Source organism: Mastigoproctus giganteus, chromosome 6 (genome assembly GCF_048544385.1).
Source record: "Mastigoproctus giganteus isolate SK-2022 chromosome 6, ASM4854438v1, whole genome shotgun sequence".
NCBI classification, from domain to species: Eukaryota; Metazoa; Arthropoda; class Arachnida; order Uropygi; family Thelyphonidae; genus Mastigoproctus; species Mastigoproctus giganteus.
The window spans coordinates 158,282,521-158,295,732 of NC_143580.1; the positions used below are offsets into that span (position 1 = coordinate 158,282,521).

General features: G+C 37.4%; 1 long non-coding RNA gene across 1 annotated transcript in view; it reads left to right on the top strand.

Moving 5' to 3' along the window:
* LOC150084688 (uncharacterized) overlaps positions 1-13,212 on the top strand; it is a 53,292-nt gene that overhangs the window by 22,659 nt on the left and 17,421 nt on the right. Inside the window, exon 2 of the long non-coding RNA XR_016547090.1 lies at positions 12,379-12,414. This is a non-coding gene — a long non-coding RNA (uncharacterized LOC150084688). The remainder of the gene's footprint in view (positions 1-12,378; positions 12,415-13,212) is intronic.

Sequence of the window (13,212 nt, forward strand, 5' to 3'; positions counted from 1 at the left end):
AAAGAGTAGAAGTAATTGCAATAGGACGATAATTGAATGGGAGGGATTTTCACCCTTTTTAGGAACTGGCTGAATATGAGCAAATTTCCAAGCAGAAAGAAATACACATTTGGAATAAGAAAGTGAGAAAAGGCGGCAAAGAATAGGAGTAAGTTCAGGAGCACAGGTTTTGAGAACAAGTGGGGAAATACCATCAAGACCTGCAGCTTTCTTTGCATCCAGATTTGTCAAAATCCTTCTGACATCTTTTTGACGGAAGACCACAGGAGGCATTGAAATGGAGCGTGTTGGGAACGGTGGGAGTTGTTTTACCGAGATCATTAATACATGAGTTGGAATAAAAATGGGATGCTAGCAGATCAGCTTTATCCTTGGCTGAAGTGACAACAGAACCATCTGATTTCGACAGAGGTGGGAGCAGAAATGGGTAAAATTTGTTGCCAATAGCTTTGGCAAGAGACCAGAATGCTCGTCTACCATTAGTGCAAGAAGCAGGTTTTCTACTCTTAATCTGTTCAAAATCTAGTTTGGACTGTTTAATAACTGCTTTACAATTTTTGCAAGCTTTTGTGTAGGCAGAAAATGAAACTGAAGAATTCTTAACAAGCCAATTACGATATGCAACGTTCTTCTTTTGAACAGCCTTAGCACATTTATTGGAAAACCAAGGTTTAGATAAAGGATGAGATTTTAAAGTGGAGTGTGGAATAAAGGATTTCATTCCTACAAGAAACGGCCTCCGTAGCCGAGTGGGCAGGAGCGGGAGTGCAGTAGCACACGCTCTTTGAGTAGACCGGGGTTCAAGCCCTTGACTGCTGAATATGGTCGATCTGCCAACCTGCACTGGACCAGCGTGGCAGATTATGGTCCATTTCCCTCAGCATGAATTGTTGAGGAGTCTTCCATCCTGCAGTGGGTTGATAATGGCTGCACTTTACTTTTTCCTACAAGAATGGAATTTCACTGACACGATCTGAGCAAACGTTGACATCAGAAGTTTTGAAACAGTAATCTGACCAAGGAAAAGAAGAAAAGAAATCTTGCAGGTCATCCCATTTTGCATTCTTGTAATTCCAAACAATACAAGGTTGGGAATAGCCATGAGATAAAGGCTCCATTGGAGAAGAGATAATCACCAAGTTGTGATCTGAGGTGCCTAAAGGACCACTCACTTTGACTGTGAACTTAGAAGGGTTGTTTGTGAGAAAAAGATCAAGTGTGTTGGCTGTATGGTTAGGATTGTCTAGTATCCTTGTAGGTAAATGAACAATCTGTGCAACGTCATTAGTAATTGCAAAAGGCTCAGCATCTCGACCAGCTGGTTTGGTGTGACTAGAAAACGGAAGCCAGCTGGAGTTGTGAACATTAAAATCACCATGGAAAATTACCTCACTGTTAGGAAAGTTGGACTGGAGAAAGTCAAGTTGCAAAGAGAGGAAGTCAAATAGCTCCAAGTGATTAGTGGAGTTGGGAGAACGGTAGAGACAACAGATGAATTTGACAGAATGAGTTAGAGAGATTTTAAGCCAGAGAAGATCGAAAAGAGGAGATTCCAAATTACCAAGTCTCTGACAGGGAATATCAGAAAGGACATATGCACAAGTAGCACCTTTTAGGTGAAAGAAATCATACAGTAAATAATTTGGACAACTGAGATAAGCTGTAGTTGAATCAACCAATAACTGAGATTCTGTTAGAAAAAGTACATGGGTTTGGCAGACTGCAAGTGCAAATGGACGTCATTGAGATTAGAATTGAGATCACGTATATTTGTGAAATGAACTAGGAAGTGTTTGGAAATTTTAGATCTTTCTGCCGGTAATCTTACTCTGTTAGTTTGACAATTCATGGTGTATTCAATAGTAAGAAAAAGCGGGGGGGGAGACATGTTGTAGGAAATAATGAAATTTTTGGATATGGTGTACAAATGGTAAGAATATACCCAGATCCTTGACATAACATGGCCTTGACAATGTCCCCCGCATACACACTACTTGGACTCCCTCCAATCACTATCTGGCAGAGTAGAGGTAGCAAGATTATACACTAGCTGATCCGGAAGTCTCCTAAAGAGTTACCAGTAGGCTCAGTCCAACTAGCGGCCAGCCTGCGAACACTGTTTTAGAGCTGTACCCTCGAAATGTAAGGAAGATTGGATTTCGCCATGTTAATCATAACCTCAAAAATCATCAGTCATACTGCATGATGGAAGAAGTGGGGAAGGGTTAACCGGAACTTAGCTCTGGATACTAAACATGGGTTCCACCGCTTCAAGCCTCCAATAAGCAAAGTTGGTGGTATTGCGCCGGTAGATCAGAGTCAACTACCACCTAGTATTGCCTGGTAACACAGAGGGGAGGCATTCCTTCATGTGGTGTGGGTGCCACACCTTGATCTCTGCTTATGTTGCACACCTGGGTGGTCACTCACAATGTGCTTGTGCATGGAGATTATACCCAGTATTACTAACAGTCCCACCATCAAGGTGCAAGCAGAGGATTTGGCTGTCACAGACTATCCAGACTTCACCGAAATTGGGTCCACTTGACTTGAATGTCACCCGAATATCAGTTCCATCAGTTTTTTAGACTCCCATGTAGCAAGTACAGCTTGTCTGGCATATCTGAGAAAATATCTGTGACAACCTCAAGGACCAAGTTTAAGGCTTTGAATGGCTTGAGCAAACTCAGTATCATTGGATTCTTCCTCTTTTTCAGATTATACAATTGAGAAGTCATAAATTCAAATTGAGAATAGTTGTGCAGAAGTTTGCCTTCAGCTAATGGGTTGATTGCTGGAACTAGCTTCCATCCATTGTTTTGGAAGTCGGGAGTTTCAATCAATTCCAGGAAGAACTAGACAAACTATTGGAAGGGATGGATGGGTGGAAAGGGAATTTTTTTTTTTTTTTTTTTGGCTAATGCTATAAAAGTTTGCCTTTCATCATTTGCCACTATTAATATTAATACTAATAACATACCAGCTGGTGGTACCACACTCAAGTTAGAGAGTGAAAAAAAAAAAGACCTTGTGGTGGGGTGGGGGTAATTGCATAGTCTCTTATGAAGTTTTCTGAGTAGTAAAGAGAGGCTGCTAAGGCATCTTATGGGGTTTTGTCAGAAATATACCGTAATTTTGCTGGAGGTGATTGTCCTGTTGTATAAGGTGTGATGGTTAAGCCACATCTTGAGTATTGCATGTGATGTGTGTCTCAGAGCTCCATTTTAGGAAGGATGTGGATCTGTTGGAACAGATGCAGAGAAGTGCAAAGAGATTAGTGAGGGCATCAAAAGGGGTAATCTTACCAAGTTCTGCAAATTGCAGAATTTTGAAACTAGCACCCTGTGTGGAGATCTGATCAAGGTATTTTAGGATATAAATGGAATAAGTAAGCTAAATGCTTACTCACTCCATTACTCTGCCATCCTTACTCTTGCCCAGACCACACAGAGGAAGGATGGTTGCTGGATAGAGATGTGGAAATATGCTTTTATCCAGGTGTTAGTTGATTGTTGGAACAAGACTAGACAAGTTATTAAAGAGGATAGACAGGTGATGTGGGAAGTTTTTTTTTTTTTTTTGGCTAATCTGTGTAAGTTTGCTTCCTTGCATCATTTGTCACTGCTAATATTAATAATACTGCCTACAGTGATATATCAGTTAACAGTTGGTTTTTGCATTTCAGCCTTTAGTAATTTCTAAAATGGCTGTATACGAATATTTATTAATGAACTTTTTATACATGTTGTAAACATAAATTATAATAATCATAAATAAAGGCTGAAGTGCAAAAACCAACTGTTAACTGATATATCACTGTAGGCTTGTTCTCAGATTTTCTTTCTTTTTTTTTTTTTAAAGAAAAAAAAAAATCTGAGAACAAGCCTTTCATAAAATGCCCACTTTTCTCTGTGTCCCATTTTTATTAGCTTATAACCTGGCCAGATATAGAAATTACTCATTAATTTTTTTATTTTATTAAAAACTGTAAAAATAAAATTATAATTGCTTAGTGTAAATAGTTTTTCTATTTTTTAAATATTTTATTTTGCTTATTCCAAGTGGGCACTTTTGATAATTCCAGAATTCCAGACCATTATGAAAAAGAAACTGTTTACCATGAAACAAGTAAATGCTACAATTAGGGTTAATTCTTAGCAAAATGCTATATTACTACCTGTATACCAAGACACCTGAATATTAAAATATAAAGTTAAATTAAAATAAAAAAAGAATAAAAGATCAAAGCAACACTTACACCGTAATGCAAATGCACAGCTCTTATTAGCATTAGCATTAGTAGAGGCATTTGATGCAAGAAAGCAAGCTTATGCAGCATCAGCCAAAAAAAAAAAAAAACCCACTTCCACTTCACCCCTCTGTTCGTTCAAAATACCTGTCCAGCTGAGCCTTAAACTTATTTAGGCTATCAACCTCCACCACAAGGGATGGCAGTCTGTTCCACCAACCAACCACCCGCTGGCTAAAGGCAAATTTCCGCACGTCTATCCTACATCTGTCTTTCCTCAATTTGAATTTATGCCCTCTCAGGTGATTTTTCTGAGCTAGAGGAAGAATCCCATCAGCATTGAGCATGCTTAAACCATTCAAAGCTTTATACACCTCTATCAGATCACCTCGCTGGTGCCTAGTCTCCAGACACTGTAATTTGCAAAACTTAAGCCTTTCTTCGTAAGAGCACCCCTTTGTTCCATTCACTAATCTTGTTGCCCTTCTCTGTACTCATTCCAGCAGCTCTACATCCTTCTTGAAATGAGGCCTCCAGACCTGTATACAGTACTCTAGGTGTGGCCTGACCATTGCCTTATACAATGGAATAATCACCTCCTTATCCCTGCTGGAACAATTCCTGTATAACATTGACAATACTCCATGAGCTACTCTTGCTGCCCGTCTGCACTGCTCAGAGAACTTCATATCTGCCTGCACAATCACCCCCAAGTCCCTTTCATTCTCTACCACTGTCAGTGTAGTACCACAGAGTTGATACGTTGCTCTGGGGTTGCTGTTTCCCATGTGTAGTACTTTACATTTGTCAATGTTAAACTTCATTTGCCACCTCTCAGCCCATCTGCTCAACCTTTCCAGATCCTGTTGCAGCAGCATAGTGTCAGTAGTGTCCTTGACAACCCTGCCAACCTTTGTATCATCTGCAAACTTGGACATTAAGCTTGATATACCATCATCAATATCATTTATAAATACAGAAAACAACAATGGACCCAACACTGAGCCCTGAGGGACTCCACTAATAACATCAGTCCACGATGAGCAGTGTCCATTGATTACCACTCTCTGTCTTCTCCCCCTCAACCACCCCTTTATCCATAGCAGCAATTTGCCTCCAATGTCACACTGCTCCAATTTGTGTAGCAGTCTTCCATGTGCAACAGTATCAAAAGCCTTTCTAAGATCCAAGTATATAATATCAAAGTTATTCCCTGCATCCAGTTCTTTTGTGACTGCATCATAGTATCCAATCAAGTTGGTCAGGCAAGACTTCCCCTTAACAAAACCATGCTGTGTCTGAGCTATAACTGAAGTCTTGTCTAAATGATCCTGCAGTGCTTCTTTAACCAGTGCCTCCATTAATTTTCCTGGAACAGAAGTTAAGCTCACAGGTCTATAATTACTTGTTTCAGCCTTTGATCCTCCTTTGTGAATTGGGGTCACATTTCCACATTTCCAGTCCATGGGTACCTCCCCTGAGTCCAAGGAAGCTCTCATAACTATGGCCAAGGGTTTGCTTACTTCCTTTGCTGCCTCCTTTAATATAACTGGATAGATCCCATCCACCCCGGGTGCCTTTCTTGTGTTTATCTTCAACAGTTTCTCCTCCACTTTACTCCCAGTTATTTCAAGATTCTGTAGCTTACTGCTAGAGTTGAATACACCTCTGGCATTCCCTTTGCTGAATAACTCCTCATGTGTGAATGTCGATGCAAAATATTCATTTAGTTTGTTAGCTACCTGAGCAGGATCATCAACAGTTGACCCATCAATATCAAGTGGACCAATCTGATTCATCCCCTTCCTTCTAGAGTTTACATAAGTAAAGAACTCTTTGCTGTTTTTCTTTGCATCCCTTGCCAAGGATTTCTCGTAATCTGCCTTAGCCTGCCTAATCTCCTCTGTAACTTGGTTGCATATCAACTTGTATCTATCATAGGCTTCTGTGTCATGTGTTAATTTGTAAGTATCCCATGCATTTTTCTTCTCTGCCATATGCCTCATTAGTTCATCTGACATCCATTTTGGCCTAAACCTTGAACAATATTTCTTAGTTGGTATGTAAAGCCTAGTAGCTTCCAAGATAAGTTCTTTTAATGCTTCCCATTTTGAATTTGCTGTTGGTAACATCATCAGTTGGTCCCACTGTATAGAATTTAAATACTGTCTCAGTCCATCGTAGTCGCTTTTACGGAAGCAATAACCCTTCCCTTTACCCCTAATGGTAGTTACCTCTTTCAGTAAATCCCACTTCAGCACACTGTGATCACTGCCACCTAGTGGTTCATTTATCTGCAGATTCTTAATGCATGAAGAATCACTGCTGATAATCAAATCAAGAGTATTACTCCCTCTAGTTGCCTCCCGAACATGCTGATGTAGAAAACAATCATCCAATAAATCCACAAAAGCCCTGCTAGTGTGTGAGTAACCAGCCCCCAAAATCCAGTCAATATCTGGGAAATTAAAATCTCCCATTATAAGACTCTCTGATTTACTGGCCCACTCTATTTCCCTGTACAGTTCCTTATTATACTCATCAGAGTCATTAGGCCTATAGCACACTCCTACTCTCAATTTTGATCTCCCAATGCTTATGTCACACCAAACTGACTCAACACTGCACTGTCCAGCGATGTCGACTGGCTTCACTTCCTTGGTTTTTATGTGTTTCTTAACTAATAGCATAACCCCTCCCCCCTTCCTATCCTGTCTATCCTTTCTGTAGACGTTGTACTCCCCAAATTGCAGTTCTGCATCCCTTATATCTGTGTGACACCACGTCTCTGATATCCCAACAATATCTGCCTTTGATGTTTTGAGCAATACCTCAAATTCATCAAATTTATTTACTAAACTCCTAGCATTGGTGTACACGCAAGTATACCTGCACCTGTTTCTATTCTTAGCTACCCTAACACAACCCATGTGTTTACTTGTACCGCAATGGCTCCCAGCAGTCTCTGAAATACTATGCATCTTGTTTTTCAGGCTTCTGCTCATTCTAATAGAAGCAGTGCAAGAATCTCTTTCACCTCTGCCAGTGGCTACTGTCAATCTATTGGTCTTTGTCTCCCCCCAAGCTAGCAGTTTTCCGACCCACCTAACACTGCCTCAATAGCATCAGCAAATATTCTTATTCTGAACTCTTTGAAGGCGAGACACACAAACTCCGATGTTAACCATCCATCTCCACAGCTCTTATATGCCTCTTCTGTTTTGCACTCAGTGCCCGTCCTTCTTTGCTATAGTCAAAACACTCTCTACTATCATTTGGAGTATCATCTTCTTGGTTTCCTTTTGAATGTCTCAACTCCACAACACCATTCATTTGCTTAATAACAATGCTTGGCTGGGTAATGCGATAATCTACATCTTTCTCACAGATCTCCCATCTTATGAGTAATAGATCCCAAATATCTGAAATAATCTACTGCCTTGACTTTGCTGACTAAGAGGTCTAAGTCTCTGTCTTCTCCGCCAACCACCAGATACTTTCTCTAAGTTGCAAAATTAATTTTAAGACATCTGATACTGTAAACATCAACCAATTTCCTCATCGTGAAGTCAGTTTCATACCAATCCAGAGTAGCTACCACTTGGTTGTCAGCAAATAATAATGAATGAATGACATTGTCCCCCAATCTGGCCTCCCACTACTCCTCAAGAATCATTGCTAATACTGAATCTAGATAGAGCTTAAAAATCATTACTGACAATTGTTAATATTGCTGACTGCAATGTTTTAAATTTAAAACTAAACTATATTCAAGGGAACAAAAGCTGCTATAATTCTGCACTTGTTTATTTCATATGATAGCACAACAAAACCCAATAGTTTAAAAGCATACATTGAACTACTGAGTTGTAAACATTCTGCATCTCAACCAAGCTGCATAGTTTTGATGATGATGTGTGTGTACAGAAATGCCACTGAATGTAGGTCTCCACCCTTATTTTACTGGCTGACTGCAAACAGCTATGCCCATAATGTGATTATTGGCATAGCTGGTTGATGTGTTATACTTGTGTTAGGAGTAACTAATGTTGCTTTATAGCAGATTATATTAGAGGATGAAGTAATTAATATAGTTTATAATTATTTATCAGCTTTATTTGTTTAAAAAAAAAGTAGTTGTGCAAACCTGCAATTTGGTCAGGGGTGTTGAGAGCTAACACAGGCCCCAGCGCAAAGTGCACAATGGGCCTTCCCCCTTGTGTTTTTATGTTTGTGTGTGTCTTGACATGTAGCTGTGAAGGTTAAAAAGCAACATGCCAGTTCTAATATAATAAATCAATCAGATAAAAAATAAATAAAATTAAACATAATTGTTATTTTACATCTGTGGAATTATTAAAAATGAATTTCATTACTTAAAAAAAAGTAATATTAACTTTCTGTTGCTAATATGGCGCCTGATAGATGCTACTTTTAAAATTTTTCTGTTTTTTTTTTAAATTTACAAATGGAATCAAATCTTCCGATGTACCTTTGCTTACCAATATTCTCTAACCGGTTACACAATATTTATTGTTTTTAACAGACACAAAGTGAACAAAAGTGTCTATCTTTTTTCTATACATTTTTTTTTTTTTTTTTTTTTCTTTTTTCATGTAGTATCTGTGACACACCAGCGACTGGTGTCAAATCTTGCCATAGAGCTTTTATTTCTCTGTCTAAACACAAACACTGACAAAGCTAGCAATGTTCACATTGCATCTACTACACAATCATCTGGATTACAAGTAGCCTCCATGGGGATCAGTGACCATATTATTGGTTTCTCTCTCATTTTTGTCTAATATATTTTAATTAGGTTTAGCAAATCATGATTAATAGATCACCATTTAAATTCAGTGCAAATGCTCAAAATTAATTTTCTGTAGTAAAAACAAAAGGGGTAACATACAGATGGCACATGAGTGTCTTTGTTAAATTAAGAGAGCAAGTGACAGAAGGTTAAGGTTTCGGCCAGGTACTTTTGCCCCCATCCCACCGAGCTGAACTTGGCGGTCACCAGCTCCTGCTGACTTTTATGGAATATGTTTTTTTCAGGCATACCTTCTCAATGCTGTGAAAATAAAATATCTTACTATAAAACAATTAGTTAATTTTTTTTTACCCAAGGGCACTCTTCATTTTTTATGAATAGTAATGTAACAGAATATGTTTAACCTGTCAACAGTCACACAAAGGATTGAACTTCCTCTGTATATGCGGGAATTTGAAAAACGAACAAAAAATAATTAAAAAATTAAATAAAATCCCCTTTCAGCCCAAAATGTAAAAAAGGAAATTATCTGCATAACATTTTTTTTTTTTTTTATAATAGCATATTGAGTATTACAGCTCTGATTCATACTATATAATAGTGTAGTGTATTGCTTTAACTATGTATATAAAGTGTATTGGGTTAAAATAGTAAAAGTGACAAAAATGTAATTGCAACCAGTCTCATGCATTTTATAATGAAATTGTCTTAATTAACTAACTTAATTGACTGCTGATTTTATCACCAGTTGTATTATGAAAACTACACATGCTAAAAAAAAATAAAGAACATATTTGAACACACCTAGAGTACTGTGTACAGGTCTGGAGGTCTCATTTTAGGAAGGATGTAGAGTTTCTAGAACGAGTACAAAGAAGGGCAACAAGATTGGTGAGGGGAACAAAGGGGTGCTCTTACCAAGAATGGCTTAAGTTCTGCAAATTGCAATGCCTGGAGAGTAGGCACCAGTGAGGTGATCTGATTGAGGTGTATAAGGTCTTGAATGGGTTGAGCAAGCTGAATGCTGATGGGATTCTTCATCTTGCTCAGACTAAGAACCTGAGGGGGCACAGTTTCAAATTGAGGAAAGATAGTTGTAGAATAGATGTGCGGAAATTTGCCTTTTAGCCAGCGGGTAGTTGATTGGTGGAATAGGCTTTCATCTTTTGTTGTGGAAGCTAATAGCCTAAATAAATTTAAGGCTGAGCTGGACAGGCAATTTGGAACGAATGGAGGGATGAAATGGGAGGTTTTTTTTTTTTTTTGGCAGATGCTGCATAAGCTTGCTTTCTTGCATCATATGCCTCCACTAATGCTAAAATCAACACCATGCTAATCTGGTTTAGAAGAGTGTGTTTACATATTTGATGAAAAAAAAAGTTTCACTTTGTCAATTGATATAATTTTTAAGTAATAGAAATGAATTTAGCAGCTTTTGAAAATGGTTTCCACTCAGTAGCTAGTGCAAGTGCACATTTTGTTGCAGTTACCTCTACCCTTTCCAGAGTAATGGAGAAATCTTTTGACTATCAACTCTTAAACTATCTCAAAACCTTCCATCTGGTCAATGCTTGCCAATATGGAATATGCCAGTGTTGATCCACTGTTGATTTATTGGCTTATGTTATTCATCTTCAGACAAATTTTATAGAAAAGTTTGGCAAAACTGAAGCAGTTTACTCTTGACATTTCTCTCAAGTAAATGGTCGACATCAAATCACAAACAGTGTTCATCTGTATCAGAAAAACTGGGTTTTATTTTTAGCTTTCAGCATCACTTTTCTTCAAAATAGCTACTGACTCTCCACAAATATTAAATTCATCATACCTTTCAATATTAACTTCAGTTTTTCTAAAACAGTGTCGTCTTATTTCGCTCTCAAAAAAAGTCTATTGTTCCTGTGTTGATCTTCGATGACACTGATTTCTAGACAAGATCTCACATCTCTGTTAGCAGTTATTCTGACTCTTGATCTCTCTCTTGTCATAAGTACATCATGAACATTGCTTCCTCAGCATCACAAAAAATTGTATTTTCTTTTTTTTGCTCACAGTGGTACTTCTCTTCTAAACAGCAACTGGGTCTGCACAAATCCACCCAGGAGAGTGGGATTACCGATGTCAATTGAAATCAACAATGCTCATCCATGGAAGTATCAATAGAAAAGGCACAGAACCAAAATCGAAAGTGTATGAGACTGAGTAGAGAGGCCTTGTAAGAGATGGGATTGATTAATCTGCCTACCCTCTTTTGAATAGAGTCTAGAAGCTTGAGAGAGGTTTTGGGGGAACCATATTCCCATATTTGAAGTCAGATGGCTTGCAATTAATTAAATATTGCCTGTGATTGACTTTTAGGATTTTAAGAGGCCTGAACTGGAAGAGGTTCTCCATCTTGTTTTTGATATTTACATAACTGTCTTATTTTTATTATTATTTTTTTTTATTTAGTGGGATTTTTAGTTTTCTGTTTATACATTTCTCTGTTTTTCTGGTTATACATTTCTCCGAGAATGCAATTCCAATTTTTATAAGATTGTCTATCAGAAAATCTGGTTCAATAGTTATATTGTGTCAACTTACATAATGATTTCCAGGAATACCACTGTGATATACAGGGTGGTCATAAAGTCCTGCACCAGTTTTAAATTTTAATAACTAAAGTTATACCAATGATAGAACCATTTAGTAAAAATTATATGAAAGTTCAAGTCTTAAAGTTTTTTATATAATAATTTCATCCATGTAAATCTGATTTTTCTTTTGTTGTTTTTATCTTTTATAAATTTCTCTTTTATTTGCAGATATTGAATGACCCCAAATGGCGACAATTGAAGAAAAAGTTAACTGCATGCTTTGGCTTGCAGAGTTTAAATCAATAACAGCTGTGAGAAGAAAGTTCACTACTCATTATAAAAAAGTTGTATCCCATAAAAAGTCAATAAGTAGGTGGATGAAAAATTTTTAAAAAACTGGATCAGTTAATGACAAACCACAATTTAGTGGTTTGTCGTGATGGTGACTATATTGAAGTGTGATAATTAAAAACTGCATTCAGAATAAAACTTAAGATGTGAACGGTCATATAAATTTTACTAAATGGTTCTGTCCTTTTTATAACTTTAGTTATTAAAATTTAAAACCGGTGCAGGACTATATGACCACCCTGTATAGTGAGGTCTCCCACTATTGGTATATATTTATAAAATAGATATAATTTAAAGTAAACTTTAATATTCTGAGTAATGTGGAGTTATGTCAGTTTCATATAAGTGTATAATTTAAAAGTTTTAGAATATCTTATGTTCATTTGTAAAACTTATGTTTACATGTTTTCTCCTCCACTTTTTATTAGGAAATACCCAAGAATTCCCTTGAAGCTGCAAACCAGGTAAGCTGTTTCATTTGTTATGTTGCACTACAAAGAAGGTACTTAACCTTGCAGTAGTGACATGGCACATGCCACTGCTGCCAGGCACCTTTGAAAAACATGATTGATACCTTTCAAAAATAATGTTCCCACAGCATTATTTTTGAAAGGCACAAGCTTTCATAGCAATGTTGCTTTTTGATCTTTCGATGTTGGCTCTTCCTATCATTGCAAAGCAGAATTCGCCAATTGTTGGATTGTTCACCCACTAATAGGGAGCACGGGCTGGGATTAGACTGTCGTGTGACAGGTTAGTTTTATCCTACTGATGACTACTCTTTAATTAATGATTAAAAATATGAAATTAGTGCTAGCTTCTTAAATATAGTCAAACTTTTACTGCAAAAATTCCTGAATTTTTTGTTGCAGTTTCCATTAAATATGAGCACCTTAGGTGCTGCACTACCATTTGTGTAATATTTTTCCATTTGCATGAAAAATAACTTGGAAACTGACATTGTTATTAAGTTTCAAATTCTATGTTTGTTTAACATTCAAGATTAGTTGCCCTTTCCACTCCCACAAGTTAAATAAACATCTATGGTTGCACACAACTTGTTTTTGAAAGATTTTATTATTTCTTAAAATTGCTAGCCTGGGGGGATTCACAGACTAAAAGATTAACAGTAACCACAGGCAGAGGCAAAAGTGATTCTTGCTCTGCTTCTATTGTAATGAGCAGCTGCCTAGGGAGCTAGTTTCTGGGATTTCAAGAGCTGTTGGGAGTCATCATGGAACAAGTAAATACATTGGCTTTGT